Source organism: Syngnathus floridae, chromosome 8 (genome assembly GCF_059516105.1).
Source record: "Syngnathus floridae isolate MCC-2025c chromosome 8, RoL_Sflo_1.0, whole genome shotgun sequence".
Taxonomy (NCBI): domain Eukaryota; kingdom Metazoa; phylum Chordata; class Actinopteri; order Syngnathiformes; family Syngnathidae; genus Syngnathus; species Syngnathus floridae.
The window spans coordinates 13,105,001-13,130,071 of record NC_142420.1 but is presented as its reverse complement, the minus strand read 5'-3'; the positions used below and the strand labels follow the sequence as shown (position 1 = coordinate 13,130,071).

Sequence of the window (25,071 nt, the reverse complement as noted above, 5' to 3'; positions counted from 1 at the left end):
GTGGAATAATTGTAACCGCAACGAACGATGAATCCGACGTCAGCGTAGCATGTACTTCCAGAGTCAGCAGCGGCGTTTTTTTTAAGTGACACAGAGGGCGACGATTTTGATGGATTTAATGATTTGGAGTGACACAAATGGGTCGATAAAAATTATTTATGTCATAGTTAATTGATATATAGTTTATATATAGTTATATAGGCATGTGGAGTAATTGGAACCGCAACTGATGATGAGTCCGACGTCAGTGCCACATGTACTTCCGGAGTACTTTATAATGAAAAATGATGTCACTTTATTCTTGACCTAACTTTGTTTAGGGAGGGGGGAACCTGTTCAAATTTTCTACACTTGCTAAAAATACCCTGAGAAGACGCGGAAAAAGTCAGGCTAATAAATTACTGTATGCTTCCATGTACTCCCTGCAATATGCTCACATACTCATTACTTTTTGGTGCAATTCATGAATTTTCCGACCGTGTGATTGACCATCCAACGCACCTCGCATTCTGCAGGTCAGAACTTAGAAAAAATAAAGTAAAAGGAACCCAACTTCTAAAGCTGAAAATTGACAAACACAAATGTGTGTTCATGTTTTTTATGAAAAACAAACTGATACTGTCTGCTGCACAGTAACGGCTTCCGCCTTTCATTCAATGCATGCGCACTTCCTAGAGCAGAATAATGCGATAACAGGAGATGTGGCGGACACAGACGCGGACTGTAGTCAGCCCGCTAGCCCAGTTAGCATTAGCCCCAAGCGGCTTGCTAATCGCGATGAGCCAGGTAAGATGCATAGCCGTCCAAAGTCATCTTGGTCTACTGGCCCTCGCACCTTGGTCATAGGTGACTCCATTACCCGAAACATCACGCCTAAAAATCCAGCCACGGTAATGTGTATTCCTGGGGTCAGAGCACCCGACATAGAAGCTTATCTTAGGGAGCTGACACGCAATAGGCCTAGTCAACAGCGTAGTTCCAACTACACTAGCTACTCGGACATAGTGATACACGTTGGCGCCAATGATGTTAGGATGAGGCAATCAGAGATTACAAAGAAAAACATAGTGACGATCTCGCCAGAAAGATGAGTCGGCATCGAGTATTTGTCTCTGGCGCCCTGCGTGGGAGAGGCACTGATGAGAGGTTTAGTAGATTGGTCTCCCTTAATCAATGGATGGCTGGGTTCTATAAAAAGCAGGGACTATATTAATGATCGTTGGTGTACTGATGTCACGGTGTTGATTGTTGCTTTATCCCACCCATCGGACGCTCAGCGTCCCTGGGGATCTATCAGGCAGTAAGCTCCACTAAGGAAGACGGGAGCCTGGATTCAAATCACCAACTTCACAATGGTGATGCTGATGTGCTACTTGTCAACTGTGCCACTTAATATTTAATAATTGACATTAAAGTGGACTTGGAGACTGGGACCCTATGCATGGTTCCAATTGACATGAACGTTAGTGTACTGATGTCACGGTGTTGAAAGAGTCTTGCAGCCCTCTTCTAGAAACACTTTTCATAAACTGCCGGCCGTTTCATTCACCACGGTAGTTCTCCTCGATCGTCATGGCGGCTGTTTACATTCCACCACACGCACGTGCGAGTGAAGCCATGCAGATGCTGTCTGACCAGGTGACAGACATGCAGAAACTTCTACCAAATTCACTAATCATTGTTCTGGGTGTACAAATACAGACAGCGCATAATGTGTCCCACTAGAGGGGCACAGACCCCGGACCACTGCTACACCGTAATAAAGGAATGCACACCACTCTTTGGCTCGTGAGGCTTTAGGACTCTCGGACCACTGTCTAGTTCATCAGATCCCGGCCTACAGGCAGAAATTAAAAACTTCTAAGCCTGTGGTGAGGACTGTGAGGAAGTGGACAGTGGAGTCAAAGCAGGATCTCCAAGCCAACTTTGACTGCACCGGTTGGGGAGTTTTTGAAGCTGCAACTTCAGACCTACATGAACTCACTGACACTGTAACGTCATACATCAGATTTTATGAGGATCTGTGTGTGCAGACTAAGACCTTCTGCACGTAGAACAACGGCAAACCTTGGTTTACACCGAACCTCAGGAGGCTGCACAAAGTCAAGGAGGAGGTCTACAGGAGTGGCGACCAGGACCTGTTCAAGCAGATGAGAAACACACTGAACCAAGAGGTCAGGAAAGCCAAGAGGTGTTACGGGGCGAGCCTGGACAGACACCTCTCTGCCAATCCTGATCCCTCAACAGTGTGGAAAGGTCTGCAGAGCATCATGGAATTCAAGAAACCAACCCCCCGTCCTGTAGAGAGCCCATCCATCCATCCATCCATTTTCTGAACCGCTTAGTCCCCACGGGGGTCGCGGGCGTGCTGGAGCCTACCCCAGCCGTCATCGGGCAGTAGGCGGGGGACACCCTGAACCGGTTGCCAGCCAATCGCAGGGCACACAGAGACAAACAACCATTTGCACTCGCACTCACACCTAGGGACAATTTGGAGTCTCCAATTGGCCTACCAAGCATGTTTTTTTGGGATGTGGGAGGAAACCGGAGTGCCCGGAGAAAACCCACGCGGGCTCGGGGAGAACATGCAAACTCCACACAGGGAGGGCCGGAGGTGGAATCGAACCCGCACCCTCCTAACTGTGAGGCGGACGTGAGGCTTGCAAACCAGCTAACTAGGTTATACTGCAGGTTTGATTGGTCCTGCCACACAACAGGACCTCCTGCAGCGCCATCAACATACTCACCTCCCCCACAACCGCTCTGTCCACACCTCCATCACCGTTGTCGCCTGCTCTCTCTTGCAGAGGCCGCGCCCGCACTCCAGATCCGCGAAGTGGCCAACAAGCTCGCCAGCACAGGTTTGAATGGCTACAGAACTGTCGCCCTGACGTCTGTGGTTATGAAATATTTTGAGAGGTTAGTGTTGAACCACCTGAAGGACGTCACAGGCTTCCTGCTTGACCCCCTCCAATTTGCCTACCGGGCAAACAGGTCGATGGATGATGCATGCGGTCAACAAGGGACTGCACTACATCCTGCACCACCTGGACACCCCAGGAACGTACGCCAGGATACTGTTTGTGGACTTCAGCTCGGCGTTCAACACCATCGCTCCCGACATCCTCCAACAGAAGCTCATCCAGCTCGCGGTGCCTGCCTCCACCTGTCAGTGGATCACTAGCTTCCTGACCAACAGGAGACAGCTTGCGAGGCTGGGGACCATCACATCCGACACCCGGACCACCAATACTGGCGCCCCTCAGGGGTGCGTCCTCTCCCCACTACTCTCGCTACACTAACGATTGCTCCTCAGGCGACTCTCCTGTGAAGCTCCTGAAGTATGCAGATGACACCACTCTCATCAGACTGCTCCAGGATGGTAATGAGCGTACAGACAGGAGGTGGAGCGACTGGTCCATTGGTGCAGCCAAAACCACCTGGAGCTGAACCCGCTCAAGACCGTAGAGTTGACAGTGGACGTCAGGCGAGACCCTTCACCACTTTCACCCCTCACTATCCGCAGTAATACTATTCTCTCCACAGACACCTTCAAGTTCCTGAGAACTACAATCTCTTGGGACCTGAAATGGACCAGCCACATAGACTCTGTCCGGAAGAAGGCTCAGAAGGGGCTGTACTTTCTGAGACAGCTCAGGAGGTTCAACCTGCCGCGGGAGCTGCTGAAGACCTTCAATACTGCCATCATCCAGTCTATCCTCTGCACCTCCATCACTGTCTGGTTTGGATCGGCCTCCAAACAAGACAAGCACAGACTGCAACGGACAATCAGGACTGCAGAAAAGATAGTTGGAATCAACCTCCCATCTATCCAAGACTTGTACCTGTCCAGGACCAGGAAACGTGCAAGTAACATCTCTACAGACCCTTCTCACCCAGGTTGCAGTCTGTTCGAACTACTCCTCTCCGGACGGCGTTATAGAGCCCTGTACGCCAAAACCAGCAGACACAGAGACAGCTTCTTCCCCCAGGCTGTCGCTCTGATGAACTCACACCACTCTTAGAGTTTTAGAGTCATTGCTGTGCAATAACATCCTGCTCTCCACGCCTTTTTTGGATTGTCTGTATTATGTGTACGATGTGTCCACTCTGCATCCATTGCAGCCCGGTCATCCTAAAAGAGGGATCCTCCCATCTGTGGTCTCTTCTCAAGGTTTCTCATTTCCCCTAGTTGGCGTTTTGAGTTTTTCCTTGCCGTCCTGGTAGTGTAAGGTCAGGGGATGTTTGAGTGAGTTGTCACCTTATCGTTTGCGTGCCCCTATGATCCTAGGAGCAATGTTGTCTGGGGCTTCATGCCCCATGTAGGGTCACCCATGGCAAACGGGTCCTAGGTGAGGGGCAAGACAAAGCAAGGCTCACAAGCCCCTTATGATGAATAACATAAATGGATTGCGTTTTCCCTTGCTCAGACGCGGGTCACCAAGGGCCCCTTCTGGAGCCAGGCCATGAGGCGGGGCTCGAAGGCGAGCGCCTGGTGGCCGGGCCTTCACCCATGGGGCCCGGCCGGGCACAGCCCGAAAAGTAAACGTGGGTCCCCCTTCCCATGGGCTCACCACCTGTGGGAGGGGCCAAATGGGTCGGGTGCAGTGTAAGCTTGGCGGCGGCCAAAGGCAGGGACCTTCGCGGTCTGATCCCCGGCTGCAGAAGCTGGCTCTTGGGACATGGAATGTCACCTCTCTGGCTGGAAAGGAGCCCGAGCTGGTGTGCGAGGCAGAAAAGTTCAGAGTAGACATAGTCAGACTGCGTATACACACAGTTTGGGTTCCGGTACAAGCCCTCTCGAGAGGGGCTGGACTCTCTTCCACTCTGGAGTTGCCCACGGTGACAGGCGTCCAGCAGGTGTGGGTATACTTATTGCCCCCCAGCTGGGCGCCTAAACATTGGGGTTCACCCCAGTGAACGAGAAGGTAGCCTCCCTCCGCCTTCGGGTGGGGGGGACGGGTCCCGACTGTTGTTTGTGTCTATGCACCAAACGGCAGCTCAGAGTACCCACCCTTCTTGGAGTCCCTGGAGGAAGTGCTGGAGAGCGCTCCTTCTGGGGACTCCATCGTTCTACTGGGTGACTTCAATGCTCACGTGGGCAATGACAGTGAGACCTGGAAGGGCGTGATTGGGAGGAACGGCCCCCCCAATCTGAACCCGAGCGGTGTTCTATTATTGGACTTCTGTGCTCGACACGGATTTTCTATAATGAACACCATGTTCAAACATAAGGGTGTCCATGTGTGCACTTGGCACCAGGACACCCTAGGCTGCAGTTCGATGATCGACTTTGTAGTCGTGTCATCGGATTTGCGGCCGCATGTTTTGGACACTCGGGCGAAGAGAGGGGCGGAGCTGTCAACTGATCATCACCTGGTGGTGGATTGGCTCCGATGGTGGGGGAAGATGCCGGTCCGACCTGGCAGACCCAAACGCTCTGTGAGGGTCTGCTGGGAACGTCTGGTAGAATACCCTGTCAAGAAGAGCTTCAATTCCCACTTCCGGCAGAGCTTTTCCCACGTCCCGGGGGAGGCGGGGGGACATTGAGTCCGAGTGGACCATGTTCCGCGCCTCCATTGTTGAGGCGGACGACCGGAGCTGTGGCCGTAAGGTCGTTGGTGCCTGTCGTGGCGGCAATCCCCGAACCCGCTGGTGGACACCGGCGGTAAGGGATGCCGTCAAGCTGAAGAAGGAGTCCTATAGGGCCGTTTTGGCCTGTGGGACTCCGGAGGCAGCTGACAGGTACCGGATGGCCAAGCGGAACACGGCTTCGGCGGTTGCTGAGGCAAAATCCCAGGCGTGGGAGGAGTTTGGCGAGGCCATGGAGAATGACTTCCGGACAGTTTCGAGGAAATTCTGGTCCACCATCCGTCGTCTCAGGAGGGGGAAGTAGTGCAACGTCAACTCTGTTTAAAGTGGGGATGGCGTGCTGCTGACCTCGACTCGGGACGTCGTAAATCGGTGGGGAGAATACTTCGAAGACCTTCTCAATTTCACCTACACGCCTTCGATTGTGGAAGCAGGGCCTGGGGATTCTGAGGCGGACTCTCCAATCTCTGGGGTCGAAGTCACTGAGGTAGTTAAAAAAACTCCTCAGTGGCAAGGCCCCGGGAGTGGATGAGATCCGCCCGGAGTTCTTAAGGGCTCTGGATGTTGTGGGGCTGTCATGGCTGACACGCCTCTACAACATTGCGTGGACATCGGGGACAGTACCTCTGGATTGGCAGACTGGGGTGGTGGTTCCCCTCTTTAAGAAGGGGGACCGGGGGGTTTGTTCCAATTACAGGGGAATCACACTCCTCAGCCTCCCTGGTAAGATCTATTCAGGGGTACTGGAGAGGAGGGTCCGTCGGGAGGTCGAACCTCGGATTCAGGAGGAGCAGTGTGGCTTTCGCCCTGGCCGTGGAACAGTGGACCAGCTCTACATCTTCAGCAGGATCCTCAAGGGTGCATGGGAGTTCGCCGAACCAGTCCACATGTCTTTTGTGGACTTGGAGAAGGCGTTCGACCGTGTCCCTCGGGAGGTTCTGTGGAGGGTGCTTCGGGAGTACGGGGTGCCGAGCGAACTGATAAGGGCGGTTCGGTCCCTGTATCACCGATGCCAGAGTTTGGTCCACATTTCCGGCAGTAAGTCGGATTCGTTCCCAGTGAAGGTTGGACTCCGCCAAGGCTGCCCTTTCTCACCAATTCTTTTCATACTTTTTACGGACAGAATTTCTAGGCGCAGCCGAGGCGTTGAGGGGGTGCGGTTTGGGGACCTCAGCATTGCGTCTCTGCTTTTTGCAGACGACGTGGTGCTGTTGGCTTCTTCAGGCCGTGATCTCCAACTCTCACTGGAGCGGTTCGCAGCCGAGTGTGAAGCGGTCGGGATGAGGGTCAGCACCTCCAAATTCGAGTACATGGTCCTCGATCGGAAAAGGGTGGAATGCCCTCTCCGATCGGGGATGAGATCCTGCCCCAAGTGGAGGAGTTTAAGTATCTTGGGGTCTTGTTCACGGGTGAGGGCAGGATGGAGCGCAAGATCGACAGGCGGATCGGTGCAGCGTCGGCAGTAATGCGGACTCTGTACCGGTCCGTTGTGGTGAAGAGAGATCTGAGCCAAAAGGCAAAGCTCTCAATTTACCGGTCGATCTACGCTCATATACCTCACCTATGGTCACAAGCTATGGGTCGTGACCGAAAGAACGAGATCCAGGATACAAATGAGTTTCCTCCACAGGGTGTCCGGGCTCTCCCTTAGAGATAGGGTGAGAAGCTCGGTCATCCGGGAGAGACTCGGAGTAGAGTCGCTACTCCTCCACATTGAGAGGAACCAGATGAGGTGGCTCGGGTATCTAATCAGGATGCTTCCTTGGGGAGGTGTTCCGGGCATGTCCCACCGGTAGTAGACCCCGGGGACGACCCAGGACGCGCTGGAGAGACTATGTCTCTCAGCTGGCCTGAGAACGCCTTGGGATCCCCCGGGATGAGCTGGATGAAGTAGCTGGGGAGAGGGAAGTCTGGGAGTCCCTCCTGAAGCTGCTGCCCCCACGACCCGACCCCGGATAAGCGGAAGAAGATGGATAGATGGATGGATGGATGGATGGATGGATGGATGGATGGATGGATGGATGGATGGATGGGTGGATGGATGGATGGATGGATGGATGGATGGATGGATGGATGGATGGATGGATGGATGGATGGATGGATGGATGGATGGATGGATGGATGGATGGATGGATGGATGGGATATTTGAGAATATTTGTCAATTTTCGCACATGACCTGAGTGTTGTTTGTCACCTAAATGTTGAACAGACGCTGTGATGTACCGAAGTCAAATTCCTTGTTTGGCATGCTCAAACATGGCGAATAAAAATTCTTGAATCTTCTTGAATCTTGAATCACACTCTACAGACTGCAGCTAATTCACCTTATGACAAGCATGCTGACAGATGTTTCAAAGCCAACACACACTAGCTGACTGTACAATTCAATACACTCAGCATGACATCGCATGTGCTCAGCTAATCAGTAAGTCTCTTCAGTAAAACTTTGGTTTTTTCCGCAATGAAAAACTTGTTTTAAAAATATCATGACACAAAACACTTTGCACGCCTCAACCACACAATCATTGAATTGTTCATGGTCTAGGGGTACAAGAGCCATATCCTGCCCGTTTTCCATCTTTCCCTGCTGCAGACCAGGATCATTTCAGGTTTCTACAGAAATTGCATATGAGCTGATCAGGTAAGTGTGTTGCAGCATAGAGTCATGGAAATCAGGCAGGATATGGCCCTTGTAGGACCATAGTTCCTAACCCCTTGCCTGGAGGTAGAAATATTTCTTAAACATCTAATGTAATTATTACTACTATGGTGTTGCACTGTTGAAAAAAATGTTAACTTTGTAACAGGTATATGTTAGCAGAGGGGTATTTGATCCACGTCGCCCCAGCTCGTTCCCCATTGGCGCAAGCCAATCAGCATTTCAAACCAAATTTCCACATCACAGAAAAAGTAAAATGGGTGGAACAGAGTAGCACTGGTCCGCACGTCCACCCTCATCTGCCATAGTTTAGAAGATCGATTCCGGCTCCAGCCATCCTGTGTGGTGTTTGCAGATATAGCCATCCGTGGGTATTTTACTCTATATGAATTTGTATTTGTTCCCTTTTGTGTGCAGTAATGTGGTGTGATGTCTTCCATCGACGGTGCCTCACATACATCTTGAGGATCTCATGGAGAGACTACATCACCAATAAAGGGGTGATGAGAAGAGCAGGGGTAGCGCCATTGTCCGACATAGTCTCGGACAGGAGAAGGAGAATGGCTGGGCACGTACTCCGACTGCCAAGAGAGAGACCGGCGAGTGTGGCAATGGACTGGATGCCAGAAGCGGGGAGGAGGAAGAGAGGGCGGCCAAAGAAGACGTGGAGACAAACAGCCAAGGAAGCCCTAAGAGAGATGGGAGTCAGCTGGCATGGAGCAAAAAGGATCGGCAGTGACCGGAGCAAATGGAGAGAACTTGTCGCACAATGTTCAAATAGGAACTAACTAACTAACTAACTAACTAACTAACTAACTAACTAACTAACTAACTAACTAACTAACTAACTAACTAACTAACTAACTAACTGACTGACTAATGTGGTGCCAGTAAGTTCGTTCTCGACGACGATGGGGACCAACTGGCTGAGGTTGAAATAGGGACAGAAAACTTAGGGACTGAGGATGATGCCCACGTTGCGTATTAGGACACTTAAAATGCATACACTTTGCAGGTAGGCAAAGGTTAGAAGGATTAGAAAGGCCATGTCAGTGTCAAAAAAAGTACCCATTCCCACATCACATCAAACAACAACTGAAAGAGGTTGTGCTGGAAACCAGGAAAAGCTTCTCCAAAGAAGAATGCAAAAGTTGATGTTAGCAGATCACTGACTTAATGCAGTCACTGCAAGCAAACATTAAAGCACTAAATACTTGCATTCACTTAAAATGATGGTACTGTAATTACCTACAAAACATTAACACATAACCTCTAAGATGTGGAAATCTAAAGTTAAAGCTTAAATAAATAATATATAATATAAATATAATAATATAAATAAATAAAAGCTGAAATGTTGGCCTCTTGTCTGAAATTCATTGTTTTAAGTCAATAGGAAAATAAACCAAATCACTTTCATCATTTTATTTCAAAAACACATTGATTTCCTATGCCCCCCTTTCCTACTCTCTTTCACACACACACAATTATGCAGACAGGGCTCAAAGGTTAATATCCCTCCAGGGGTTCGCTGTAATCCAACCTTTGACCCCCAAAATTCTGCTCTGCTACCAGCCTCTGGACTGCATTATATGCTCACCAGCAGTTGGGAACTGTCAACATACACACTCAATAACAGGACACAAACAAGCATACAACTTTGTTGAATTGTGCAGCCAATCAATTTCTCAAGGGTTCTTTGGTAAACAAAATTACAAATTGTAGTTGTCTAACAATATAGCTTGTTATTTTTTGCAAACAATATTGTATATATGTGTATATATGTAACAATAAGTTAGGGAACTGCACACCTGACAGTTGTTGTCGGGATTCTGCACCAACTGACCAGGACTAAATCTGAGGTGGACTACCTCCTAGTAGGCGCTGCCATAGGACTATGGGAGACTGAGCACTTCATCCGATGTAATGGACATCTACACTACTTTATTTCGTATTGTTTCATAATACATTGAGTACTAAAGTGTACCTCCGGAGGTCATACATTGAGGTCATGCTGGAGAAAGGAATAATAATGTAAAGTTTGGTTAATATCTGGTGTCCCCATTTTTGTCTCGTCGTGTTTGCCAAAGTAATTCCCCTCTCTACATTTAATGCATGGCGCCATGTTAGAACGGGTGACGTCATGATTTTGAGAAAGACGTCCCTTTTACCACCTGTTATTGAATGGATGGCCTCTTTCTTTTCACTAGGTGACTTTAATATTTTCACTAGGTGACTTTAATAAGCCGCCATATGAGATAAAAAGTCCACTGTACGCCAGGCAGGCCGTCGAGTAAACTCCTCACTGTCGCTTCGTTGTTCAGCTTGAATAAGAATAATATAATATATAATAATAAGATAATGAATAAAATCCACACCGCTAGGTGTATAGGTTTACCCGTTTCTAACAAATCAGAGTTACTCTCCCAATTTTGCAGCATCAATATTGACGAAGGTTTGTAAAGCTGTCATTGAAAAGCCTCCGTGAATATTCATGTGCTTTCCTTGAGGGAACCTAATTATATGCTTAAATGTCATTTCAAACTGGGTTATTTAGGAATAAAAAGTAATTGCCTCCCTGCTTGGCACTCAGCATTAAGGGTTGGAATTGGAGTGTTCACCAAATGGTTCCCGGGCGCGGCACCGCTGCTGCTCACTGCTCCCTTCGGATATGGGTTAAATGCAGAGACAAATTTCACCACACCCAGATGTGTGTGTGACAATCATTGGGTCTTTACCATTTTTACCTTTAAAAAAATATTTAGTGAGATCTTGAATTATAATGTGAAATCCAGCCTCATCTGTATAGACTCTCCCTGTAACAAAACCCTCAATTCTGCCTATTGTATTGTGAAGTGTTTGTGAAAGTGTGTGTATATTTGAGAATGAGTTGAGCAGTAAAAGGAAAAGGAGTGCCAGGTTTAAGTTACAGTGAAGTCTGACTCCATGGTAAGATGACCTGACTCTTCAAGTGACAGGCTCCCACACCAGCTCAGTCTCAAAGCAACACACTTGCATGTTGTTGTCGTCTTGATGCTCAGGTATCACTGAACAACCTGTTGTGCATTTCAGCCACAAAATATAATATTTTTGCTGTGTATGAAAACTCTGTTCAGTTTTGTGTGATGCTTCCTTGATGTAGTTTTTGTGTATTATGGGTACTCTGTTTATGCCACCTTATTATTAATTATTGTGAATTATTTTTATTTTCATCAACATCAACTTGTGACCAGCTCAGTGGCCTAGTAGTAGAGTGTCCGCCCTGAGACTGGAAGGTTGTGGGTTCAAACCCCGGCCGGGTCATACCAAAGACTATAAAAATGGGACCCATTGCCTCCCTGCTTGGCACTCAGCATTAAGGGTTGGAATTGGGGGGTTAGATCACCAAATGATTCCCGAGCGCGGCACCGCTGCTGCTCACTGCTCCCCTCTCCCCCAGGGGATGGATTAAAATCACATGGGGATGGGTTAAATGCAGAGGACAAATTTCACCACACCCAGATGTGTGTGTGACGCTGATCATTGGGCCTTTAACTTTAACACACACTACTCCACTGATGCCTTCTTGTTTTACTGTATTGCATATGCACTTAGACTTAAACTTAGACTCAACTTTATCCATCCCATGGGATTGCTCCCTCAGGAAATTCAGGTTCCGGTAGCCCACATAGAAATGGTGCAAAAGAGAACATTGCACATGAGTAACAAACAAATAAGAGAACAATAAATAAAGCGCATAGCAGGAATTTAGATTACCTAGCTCCATAATTACACTTCTATATGTTACTTTTGCTACCACAAAAAAAAAAAAAAAAACCAAGAGTGACATTCTAATTTGTATACAGCAACAACATGGCAGTGCATACGTATATATATTTTTTTTCGTCCAAGTGTCCGAATGATCAAGATTCTTTGAAGTTCATTAAAGTCCTTATAATTCAAGTTTCATATGTTGCAATTAAGTCTTTTTATCTAGGGCCCTATGTAAGACATAATGTAAGCATTTCACTCATTCATTCATTCATTCATTCATTCATTCATTCATTTATTTATTTATTTATTTATTTATTTATTTATTTATTTATTTATCTGGGGTGGCACGGTGGATTACTGGTTAGCACATCCGCCTCACAGTTCAGAGGGTGCGGATTCGGCCCTCCCTGTGTGGCGTTTGTGTGTTCTTCCGTCTCTGGGCACTCCTGTTTCCTCCCACATCCCCGAAACATGCATGGTAGGCTGAATAAGCACTCCAAATTGCCCGGAGGTGTGAGTTCAAGACTCGCGTGATTGTTCGTCTCTGTGTGCCCCGCAATTGACTAACAACAGGGTGTCCTGCGCCTACTGCCCGATGATTGTTGGGATAGGCTCCAGCGCGCCCGCAACCCTCATGGGGACAAGCGGTACAGAAAATGTATGTATGTATGTATGTATGTATGTATGTATGTATGTATGTATGTATGTATGTATGTATGTATGTATGTATGTATGTATGTATGTATGTATGTATGTACCGTATTTTTCGCACCAAAAGGTGCACTGGATTATAAAGTGCACCCTCATTGAATTTTTTATTTTAGAAATTATTTCATATATAGGGCGCACCGGAGTAAAAGGTGCATGAAATAGAAGCTATACTGCAACAAACTGAGGTTGACTAGGGTTGCGGTATGCATCCACAAGCCAATAACCAATGAGTCCTCCGTAAACTCTCTCCTTTTCGGTCTCCCCCAGAAATCAATCCATAAGCTCCAACTGTTCCAGAATTCAGCTGCTCGAATCATTTCCCAAAACCCCTCCTTCCGTCACATCACCCCCGTCCTACAGAACTTGCATTGGCTTCCGATTCAATACTGCATTATTTTCAAAATCCTCCTCCATACCTTCAAAGCTATCCATAACCTTGCCCCTCCCTACCTGTCTCAACTCTTCCACACAGCCACCTCCACCCGCTCCCTCAGATCCTCATCTTCCATCCACCTCACTGTACCCTATGCCCGGCTCACCACTATGGGAAGCAGAGCTTTCAGCTGCTCTACTCCCAAACTTTGGAACACACTTCCACCTGACATCCGCAATATTGACTCCTGTTAGGTACTGCCCGGTGGTGCAGACGCACATCAACAAACACCCCACCCGACTACCCAAGACACTGTGAACATATTCTCCTGTTTTTGTGAGGAACGATGCCCACATTCCATCGACTCACACTATTGACTGCAACTGGCACAGTAAGAGTCATCCCCCCGCCAAATTGCTCGCATCGTAGATGGCAACTCGCGCTGTCCAGGTCATCCACCTGCCTCTGTGCCAAATGCTGCCTCTGTGCCGGATACTGGACCCTTTGAGGTTTTTTGTTATGAGTGTCCCTCTGGGTATTCGGGAGGAGGGGAGGGTCTGTGTGGCGAAGATTGGGACCAGGTCACACGTAAATTCTTTGTTGCGTAATATTATCTTTGTTCACTTGTGTCATCACTAACTTGTTGGTAGTCAGAGATGGGATACATGTTTAATCTTAACCCAGATGTGTCACATGCTGGTGCCACCTGCGACGGGACCACGCCCCCCTGTCAGTGGAATCACCGTCACCTGCCACTGGTTCATGGACAGCGCTATATCAGCGCCGCCAGCGCAGACCCGAGTGCCAGTCTGTCCCTTGATGCTGCTTCGCTCATCAGTCCCGGAGAAACTTGACTCGCTTGACTATTCGAAACCCCCGCAGAATCGTTTGTCCTCTCCAGCCCAATCGCCGCTCCAGCGCCAGCTGTTCCCATCATCACCTTCCAATAAAGTCCGTCGCTACGCACTTGGCTGTACTGTCCGATCCTTAACAGTACAGACTGGCCAACGCTATGCAGCCAGCGAACGACGAGACGGCATTGAGCCGACTGGAGCGAGCCGAGACCGCCATCAGCAGCCTGTCCGCCGACATCCGGCACCTGATTGAGATTGGTCAGCAACAACAGCTGCAGCAGCAGGAGATGGCCCAAGCCCTCCAGAGACTGTCGGTGGCTGCGTCCCCGGCTGTCACGGCACCCCCGCACCGCCCGTCTGCCGAGGCCAGGAGGCTCGTGGACGTCCCGGAGCCCCGCCTCGGCAACATCGAAAAGTTCAACGGCGATCCCAAGCACGTGAGGGCGTTTGTGACCAACTGTCGCATAATGTTCAGCCTCCAGCCCGTCACGTTTGCGTCAGAATCAGCCAAGGTCGAGTTCGTTCTAACCCACCTCACGGGCGAGGCGCGGCTATGGGGTTTGGCAGAGTATGAAAGGATGGCCCCGGCATGCGATTCCTTCGACGCCTTCGCAGAGGAATTGCTCTGCCTGTTCGACCTGGGATCCGCCGCCGAAGACGCCGCCGAGGAACTGGCGACGCTGCGTCAGGGTAGCCGATCGGTCGCGGAGTACGCCCTTAAGTTCCAGACGTTGGCCGGCAGCAGCGGATGGAACGCGCCAGCGCTCGTTAGCACATTCCTAAACGGCCTCGCTGAGTATATGAAAGACGAACTGGTGTCTTACGATCGCCCACGAACCCTGAAGGGCGCGATCGACTTGGCGGCCCGAGTAGACCGGCGGATCCGGATGCGGCGGCGCGATCGGGAGAGGAGGTCCCCGCGGAATCCGCGTGGCCACATTCCTCCGTCTGCTGGGGCCCCGTCAACCACACCACCCGCCGAGCCCATGGATCTGGGAGGGGCTCGGGTTCCCTCGGAGGAGCACCGTGGACGCCTCTCACTGGGCTTGTGTTTTTACTGTGGGGAAGGGGGTCATCGGGTGGCGGGGTGCCCGTTAAAAGGCCGGAGCTCACGCGGAGTTCCATCGCTGTCATCCGGACCAACCGGGTCCTCGGCGCGGGCGCCCGAGGAGGGACGAGGGGACCAGGGGTGAGGGTCCGGGGAGGTCTTGCCCACCGGTACCGGGGTCTTCTGCCCCCGCGCCCGTCGATCCTGCGTCTGGCGAGGTGTCGGACGTTTCAGCGGTGTGCTGACCCCTCCACCTGGCCGCCCGGGGTATTGCCTTCCTTTTTTTTTGTTTTGTTGTTTTCGGTTCCTGCGGACGTCGGAAGCCGTCCCTTGTGGGGGGGGTTCTGTCACGTGCTGGTGCCACCTGCGACGGGACCACGCCCCCCTGTCAGTGGAATCACCGTCACCTGCCACGGGTTCATGGACAGCGCTATATCAGCGCCGCCAGCGCAGACCCGAGTGCCAGTCTGTCCCTTGATGCTGCTTCGCTCATCAGTCCCGGAGAAACTTGACTCGCTTGACTATTCGAAACCCCCGCAGAATCGTTTGTCCTCTCCAGCCCGATCGCCGCTCCAGCGCCAGCTGTTCCCATCATCCCCTTCCAATAAAGTCCGTCGCTACGCACTTGGCTGTACTGTCCGATCCTTAACAAGATGCATAGTAGTACACGACTGTGACATCAAGGTAGAAGTGAAAACTGGGATTTACTATGTGATTAAACCTAGTGTTGCATTTGGTTCAAGATGCCCGTCGTTGAGCAAGGAAAACAAAGATGTGGAGTAATAGTTGGTTCTTTATTTGCAAGATCTTGGGTTGTTTTACGGCAGTCAGTACACAATGCACTTCAGTAGATGAAACAACAACCTCAAAGTTCAGTGTTCTGATTGCATAACTATGTGTGTATAAATTATTCAGAGTATTTACACATTGATTGACATGATAAAATATAGAAATTAAAAGGAATATGTACACATTGATTGACATAAATATAACAGCATAAAAGTATGAAAAGTATATAAATTTGAATATGCTGTTGCTCTCTCTTCACTAGTAATATAAATGATGAAATGCCTGTGCCCTGCTGCGCCCTTAACAAACACAGACAGATATTCAGTTAAAAAAAATATTAATCTTTCAATCGTAAGTTGATTGAAGGTTCCATTATTTTGCCCAGAAGAATACGCGTATAATTATTAAAGACAGTAGGATCTCCTTCTTTAAACAGAGGGAGAACAAAAGCAGATTTTCCCACATATGGGAAGATAAAAAAAATGCATGTCAGGGGTGGAGCAGTGATGTCTGGTGCCAGCTTCAAAAAGTATCAATTCAATGTACCAGCAGTTTGAAAATAAACACTGTGAGCTTTGCATGAAGAAACTAGAAGTTTGCCCTAATGAAGGCTGTAGCTAGATTGGTGGAGGAGTGTCATTTGTTGGATTGAAACATTAAATTACTAGAGGTTTACTTTGTTTAAACAATCAAGCATGTTGGCCCTCTCAGAAAATGTAAAGGAACACTTGTATATTATATTGTAATATTGTGATGGACCACAGGACCAGGCCTCACACCAAACAGGCCTGCAGTTAGGGGTGAAGTGAGATGCTTGTCCTTTGTGACATTATGCTGTCTTTGTCGTTTTGATGATAGCCATGGAATAAAGATGTATTCCTCACATTGGTGCCACATTGGTGAGACGCTGACATAATGTCGGCCCACCATGGTGTAAAGACGACAGATTAATTCCTGCCATTCGCCAAGGATGGCTGCAGCACACCTTTGCAAGGACCAGCTGCGCAGTTTCCCCACTGGATGCTCTCCCTCCACCGCCGCCTCTCCGCCACGGTCGTCCACTCACAGGGTGATGGTGAGTCAGGCTCAAAACGCCACAAGCATTCCTGCCCGTCCACTCAGCGCCGCCCGGATCCTTCAGCCTGCCAGGGCTGCGTGCTACGGTCAGGACCGTCCCAAGCCAGTCATCCATCCCTTCAACTCTGCGCCACCTGGGCCCTACTGCCTGCACCTCAGTGTGTGCTTCCTGAGCCTGGCCTGAGCCATCAGGATAGCTGCACACCTTGGTCAGGACTGACACAAACCAGCTGTCCTACTCATCCAGTAAGCACCACCTTGGACCCACTGCCCGCATGTCAACCTTCTACAACCCACCGGGCTTTTCTGGCCACCGCTGCTGCCTGTGTTGGATGCAGGTGATCATCTGGTCAATGTCTTCAGTTCCTCATCGGGTTTTCCGGCCAGCTCTGCTAACATAAATGAACAGTTTTCCCTTGCTTGGACGCAGGTCACCAGAGCACCCCTCAAATGACCCGTGATGAGAAAAATAAATGGGCTTGGCATTGCCTTGCCACCGGGGCCTCCCTCTGGAGCCAGGCCTTGAGGTGGGGCTTGATGGCGGGCCTGCACCCATGGCCTGGCACAGCCCGAAAAGGCATTGTCCTCTTCCTATGGGCTCAACACCGGTGGGAAGGGTCAATGGGGTTGGGTGCTTTGTGAGCGGGGCGTCTGCCAAAGGCGGTGGTGACCTTTGTGGTCCGATCCCCAGCTACAGAAGCTAGCTCTAGGGACATGGAATGTCACCTCTCTGGCAGGGAAGGAGCCTGAGTGGGTGTGTGAGGCAGAGCGGTTCTGACTAGTTGGGTTCGCCTACACACACATCTCGGGTCTGGTACTAGTCCTCTCGAGAGGGGTTGGACTCTCTTCCACTCTGGAGTTGCCCACAGTAAGAGACTCCAAGTAGGGGTGGGCACAATTTTGCTGTTTTTAACTTACCGCAGATAGTCTTAACTCTGAAAATGTAACTCTAAATGGCTATAGTGAAACCTGCCACTTTAATTCTGGGGGGAAAACTAATGATTTGATGGTGTCCAGTTTTAGACTCAAAACTGTACAAAACTCAACAAATATTACAACACAATACTCAGTGAGGCTTGTTGTTTAGGGCAGCTATGACTTGGGGAGCTAGGATTTTCCCAAAATGCACTCTCCTGCCCCTTAGTGTCAGTACCTGTGCTCTTAGGGTAGTGGGGTGAGGGATCAAAGTAATTGGTGTATGGTGTCCTATACTATTGAAGTGTCTGCCTGAAGCGTGTCTATCCGTCTATAAGAACGCAAAAGCCAGGTTCCGTATTTATAGTTATCATATTCTACTTTAATCATTCATTTAGGAGAAATAATTAATGAGGAATATGGCCACGCCCACCCTCCTTAATATCTTGGTGGGAGTCACTTGAGGGGGCGATCACAGTTTATCCATTGGAGCCCTTATTCAGCCTGTTTTATGTGTATCCTTTCTCCAACACAGCCTCTCAGCAGGCTTTGCAAAAGCCTGATAACAATCCTGATGATTTGAATCAGGTGTGATGCAGTCTATAACAGGCTGGATAGGTAAGTATCTAATATATGTCCAATGTAAAATGTCTAATAAAATATGTCTACTGCCTTGATGAGAGATGCGTAAAGGGGACACTGCGGGGAACTGGAGCGTCATTAAATAAATGCTGGGCTTTATCCCACCCATCGGACGCTCAGCGTCCTGGGGATCTATCAGGCAGTAAGCTCCACTAAGGAAGACGGGAGCCTGGATTCAAATCACCAACTTCACAATGGTGATGCTGATGTACTACTTGTCAACTGTGCCACTTAATATTTAATAATTGACATTAAAGTGGACTTGGAGACTGGGACCCTATGCATGGTTCCAATTGACATGAACGTTAGTGTACTGATGTCACGGTGTTGAAAGAGTCTTGCAGCCCTCTTCTAGAAACACTTTTCATAAACTGCCAGCCATTTTATTCACCACGTGAGCTCTCCTCGATCGTCATGGCGGCTGTTTACATTCCACCACACGCACATATGATCGAAGCCACACAGCTGCTGGCTGATTAGGTAAATAAGGAAAATACAACCAAACTCACTAATCATTGTTTTGGGTGATTTTAACAGGGCGGACCTCACTCATGAGCTCCCCAAATACAGACAGTACATAACGTGTCCCACCAGAGGGACGGAGACACTGGACCACTGCTCCACCGTAATAAAGGACACATACCGCTCTGCGCCACGTGCAGCTTTGGGACTCTCGGACCACTGTCTAGTTCATCTGATCCCAACCTATAGGCAGGAATTAAAAACTTCTCAGCCTGTGGTGAGGACTGTGAGGAAGTGGACAGTGGAGTAAAAGCAGGTCCTCCAAGCCTGCTTTGACTGCATCGATTGGGAGGTTTTTGAAGCTGCAAGTTCAGACCTGCATGAACTCACCGATACTGTCACATCATACATCCGCTTTTGTGAGGACTTGTGTGTGCAGACTAAGATCTTCTGCACGTACAACAACGACAAACCCTGGTTTACACCGAAGCTCAAGATGCTGCGCAAAGCCAAGGAGGAGGCCTACAGGAGTAGGGACCGGGACCTGTTCAGGCAGACCAGGAACACACTGAACCGAAAGATTAGGAAAGCCAAGAGATGTTATGGGGAGAGCCTGGAGAGACACCTCTCTGCCAATCCTGATCCCTCAACAGTGTGGAAAGGTCTGTAGAGCATCACGGGCTACAAGAAACCAACCCCCCGTCCTGTGGAGAACCCAAGGCTTGCAAACCAGATAAACAGGTTTTACTGCAGGTTTGAACGGTCCACCCACACAACAGGAACTCCTGCATTACAATCGACATTCACACCATACACACTTCCCCCCATAACCCCCCTGTCCACACCTCCATCATCGTCATCACCTACTCCCTCTCTTACAGAAGCCGCGCCCGTACTTCAGATTCGCGAGGAGAAGGTGTGTCACATGTTACGGAGACAAAAGTTCAGGAAGGCACCAGGCCCACATGGCGTGTCACCCTCCTGCCTGAAAGTCTGTGCTAAACAGCTGGCACCCACCTTTGCAGGGATCTTCAACCTTTCCATGGAGCTGTGTGAGCTGCCCTCGTGCTTCAAGAGCTCCATCATCGTACCGGTGGCCAAGAAGCCCGCCATCACAGGTTTGAATGACGATAGACCTGTCGCCCTGACACCGGTGGTCATGAAATCCTTCGAGAGGTTAGTGTTGAACCACCTGAAGGTCATCACGGGTCACTTGCTCGACCCCCTGCAGTTTGCCTACCGGGCAAACAGGTCGGTGAACGATGCGGTCAACATGGGGCTGCACTACATTCTGCACCACCTGAACACCCCAGGGCAGTGGTTCTTAACCTGGGTTCGATCGAACACTAGAGGTTTGGTGAGTCGGCTTCAGGGTTCGGCCTGGTCTTGTAAAGGCAACAGGAGAAGTCACACTGATTTGCTGGTATGTCATTACCCACCCCCAAAGAGGGGTTCGATGAATATGCATATGAAACTGATGGGGTTTGGTACTACCTAACCCCCCAACCACCCCCACCCCCCCACCCCTAAAGAGGGGTTTGGTGAATGCGCACATGAAACTGATGGGGTTCGGTACTAACGCCCCACATCCCCCCCAAAGAGGGGTTCGGTGAATGCGCATATGAAACTGATGGGGTTCGGTACCTCCAAAAAGGTTAAGAACCACTGCCCTAGGGACATATGCCAGGATCCAGTTTGTGGACTTCAGCTCGGCGTTCAACACTATCGCTCCTGACATCCTCCACCAGAAGCTCATCCAGCTCGCGGTGCCTGCCTCCACCCGTCAGTGGATCACCAGCTTCCTGACCAACAGGAGACAGCGTGTGAGGCTGGGGAGCATCACATCTGACACCTGGACCACCAATACTGGCACCCCCCAGGGGTGCGTCCTCTTCCCACTGCTTCTCTCTCTACACTAACGATTGCTTCTCAGGCGACTCTTCTGTGACGCTATGAAGTATGCGGGCGACACCACTCTCATCGGACTGATCCGAGACAATGACGAGACTGCGTACAGACAGGAGGTGGAGCAGAAGGTCCACTGATGCAGCCAAAACCACCTGGAGCTGAACCCGCTCAAGACCGTGGAAATGACAGTAAACTTCACATGTGACCCTTCACCACTTTCACCCCTCACTATCCACAGTAATACTATTCTCTACACAGAAACCTTCGAGTTCCTGGGATCCACAATCTCTTGGGACCTGAAATGGACCTGCCACATAGACTCTGTCCGGAAGAAGGCCCAGCAGAGGCTGTACTTTCTGAGACAGCTCAGGAAGTTCAATCTGCCACAGGAGCTGCTGAAGACCTTCTATACTGCCATCATCCAGTCCATCCTCTGCACCTCTGTCACTGTCTGGTTTGGATCGGCCACCAAACAAGACAAGCACAGACTGCAACGGACAATCAGGACTGCAGAAAAGATCATCGGGACCAACCTCCTATCTATCTGGGACTTGTACCTGTCTAGGAACAGGAAACATGCAAGTAACATCTCTACAGACCCTTCTCACCCAGGTTGCAGTCTGTTTGAACTACTCCCCTCCGGACGGTGTGACAGAGTGCTGTACGCCAAAACCAGCAGACACAGAGACAGCTTCTTCCCCCAGGGTGTCACTTTGATGAACTCACACCACTCTTAGGGTCTCAGAGACATTGCTGTGCAATAACATCCTGCTCTCGATGCTTCTTCTTTGAATTGTCTATATTATTTGTACTATGTGTCCTCTCTGCATCCATTGCAGCCTGGTCATCCTGAAAGAGGGATCCTCCCATCTGTGGTATCTTCTCAAGGTTTCTCATTTCCCCTAGTAGGAGTTTTGAGTTTTTCCTTGCCCTCCTGGGAGTTTAAGATCAGGGGATGTTTGAAAATAATTGTCAATTTTTGCACATGTTGTCCTGAATGTTGTTAGCTACCTAAATGTTGTACAGAGAACGAGATGTATCGGAGTCAAATTCCTTGTTGGCATGCTCAAACTTGGCAAATAAAAATTGATTTGATTTGATTTGACATCACACATGGGTGGACCGTGGACACAACACACACACACACGCACGCACACACACACATGCGCACACACACACACACACACACACACACACGCACACACACACACACACACACACACACACACACATTACTGTACTGCAGTAACACTACGCCTTGTTGAGCACAAAAGCCTGCTGTTGTGACCTACGTGAGCTGAATGCTAACAGAGAGAGTAAGGAATGCTCACCACAGGGGCAAATTCAATTGACACTAACACACACACACACACACACACACACACACACAAACACACACATTTAATTGACACACTAAGACACACACACGCACGCACGCACGCACACACACGCACACGCACACACGCACACACGCACGCACACACACACACACACACACACACACACACACACACACACACACACACACACACACACACACACACACACACTGCTCTTTAGGAGAACCACTTAAAAATGCAGTCAGAGTTGTTGACTTGTAACAGCTTTTGGGATAGACCTGGAGTGCCAGAGAGCTCAGATATTTTTAATGCCAATAGGCAAAATCAATGAGGGACACATGGAACGATTATTGGCTGTACAATTTCTGGAACTTTTGTTTGAGTTTTGTCCCAAGTTGATTTACTTTTGTTAAAAAAGCAACAATTGTGCTGTCATGCTTAGGAAATAATGATCTACAGTAATCCCTCGTTTATCGCGGATAATTGGTTCCAAATACCACCCGCAATAGGTGAAATCCGCGAAGTACGGTCACCTTCTCATCTGTACATTTTTTTTATCTGTACATTTTTTGTGTGTCAATAAATGTATATGAAACCATTTACGTGCATATTTTATTAGAACATTAAATAATTGTTTCAAACATGTAAATAGTACATTAATAGTATAAATAACATACAGAAAATTTTGTATAAATATTGAAAATATAAATAGTTTACGTGTGTGCGTGTAACATGTTAACAAGAAGTACTGGGCAGGCTAACAAATTAGCAGAAACATGCTAATTCGCGATCGCGCTAACACGCGAAAACGGACTTCTAATGGAATTTAAACGAACATTTGGAGCAATACTACATTGTCCTAAAGGTTAGACATACATGATCGTTAATTTCTCTTGTTAGGAGACCTACTTACATCGCCAATGACTCCTGTACCACTGTAACCAACATATGTACACGAACGTAAAACGGGAAGTGGTATCGCCTGAAAACGGCCTTCAAAATAAATCACCCTACCTCAAATCAAAGCTTTTAGCAATCATATGTTTTTAGAAATCTTATTATTCTAACATTTTTTTATGAACTGCAATTGTGTGGGAACTCCTTGCCTTCTGCTGGCGTGTGGGCAAGTTTTATTTTGACTTTTACATGTTTTTTTTCAATTTGGAAAAAAAATCTGCGATGTAGTGAAACTGCGATAAACAACCCGCGATGTAGCGAGGGATTACTGTACACAGTTTTGTATTAACAGCAAGCAAAATTATAGCCATCTTACAGTCAAATGATTTATTATACTTGAAGAAGTCTGAACTTGATTAAATGAATGTCTGTGTTTTCTGTCTTGCATAGTGAGCTGTACTTCAGGAGTAGTTGCCACAGCACCCTGAAATATTTCAACTACTTTCAACTACAACTGCAAGACTGCCCGCATAGTCTGAGAACATTTAGCTTTGACTTTTGACCCTAATAATCATCTGGGTGGACTGTCGGAACACAGCAGGCTGATGATTTCAAGGCTCACCCAGTCATCTACCATAAAAAGCTCATGGGGGTGAGGAAACAGTATAAAATGGCAGGGAAAAAAAGTGTCATGCATTGTCTTGTTGTTAGCCAAGAGGAAACAGTTTTGCGTTACCTTTCCTTACATTCTCTGTATCTATTCTTTTACTTTATTAACTTTATTTACATAGTTTGTTGCATCTTTTATTATTAGTTAGCAGGCGTCATAAAATGTGTGGTATTCAAACCTGGTCTACAATCAATGGTCATTGTACCATGTTTGACGAGAGATTAAAACTCAGTGAAGTAAATTTGACCAATCATATTTTAAAGGCTAAAATTATTTTAAGCATACTTTTATTTTCATTGATGTAAATGACCCAGGTTCTTAATTAGAGCGCTTAACAAATGCTCTTAATTAAGTAATGCGCATAACAAATGCATATGTTCAACAATCTCCGGCAATCCCTGGAGATTTCATCATTTTAAATCATGTCCAGTCAGTCATTGCACAGCATTGTTGATTGTCCTGTTCACAGCTCTTTGCCATTGTTATAGCGTTATTCGGCGAAATGCCTTGGTGTTGTGTGACGATGCATTGCTCACATGTAGGCCAACAGTTGTTTGAATGGCCAAAAGATAAGAATAGGGCACATAAATTGACTCTTTTCGTCCTCACAAAATATAAGTGTTTTTTTGTTTTGTTTTTTTTGTACTTCTCAAATATCTGCTTTCTCAAGTTTTGCTCATGATAAAGGGTTTAAAAGAAGGTAGGTGTGATTATCATCACTTTTTAAAGTTAGCAAGAGATTGGCACATTTGTGGCTCAAAACTATAGCAACAGTTTAGCTCTCAGTCATCGATGGCTTTTCTTTTGGGTGGGCGTCAAATCACTGCTTTTAAATTATTTTTGGGAGCCTAGAGAAACCTTTTCTGCCCTTATTCCCCCCAACCAGGAGCAGTGATGCAAAGATACTTATGCATGGATATAAGCAGGTAGGATGTTCTGCACAATAAAACACACAGAGGCAGATTCAATAAAAGATTGTGTCGCTTTTGCATGGCACAAATAGGAAAATAGAGCAAAACCACAACATCTAATTCACAAAGCACGCGCAGATGGTGAAATGCGTCACGAACTACAATGCCAGGCAGAATGTGTCTCAGTGAGCCGGTGGTATTTGAGCGTGTTTAAATGAGGTAATTGTCTGAGAAATTGCGCACCTCTATGTAAACGAGCCTCATTGACAAATCTCTAATTTAGTAACACCAGCTCTAATACCACATAGTTTTGGGCGTGCAAATAACGCCTACTGGAAGAAGGTGTAAAAGTGCTGCTAGTCAGTAGAAGCCCCTTCTCACGTTACCAAAGCAACAATGAAGACATCCATCCATTCATCCATCAATCATCCGTGTTACTTATCCACGCGAGGGCAAGGCATGTTATCTG

At 48.3% G+C, this 25,071-nt stretch overlaps 1 long non-coding RNA gene across 2 annotated transcripts in view; it reads right to left on the bottom strand.

Annotated features, from left to right (window-relative positions):
- The window catches only part of LOC148394652 (uncharacterized), a 130,107-nt gene that overhangs the window by 102,666 nt on the left and 2,370 nt on the right, over nt 1-25,071 (bottom strand). The window contains exon 1 of one of the 2 annotated variants that reach the window (XR_015860112.1): nt 23,038-23,085. The exons of the other annotated variant lie outside the window; for it this stretch is intronic. This is a non-coding gene — a long non-coding RNA (uncharacterized LOC148394652). Of the gene's footprint in view, nt 1-23,037; nt 23,086-25,071 lie in introns of those variants that run through there. 2 annotated transcript variants of the gene reach the window in all.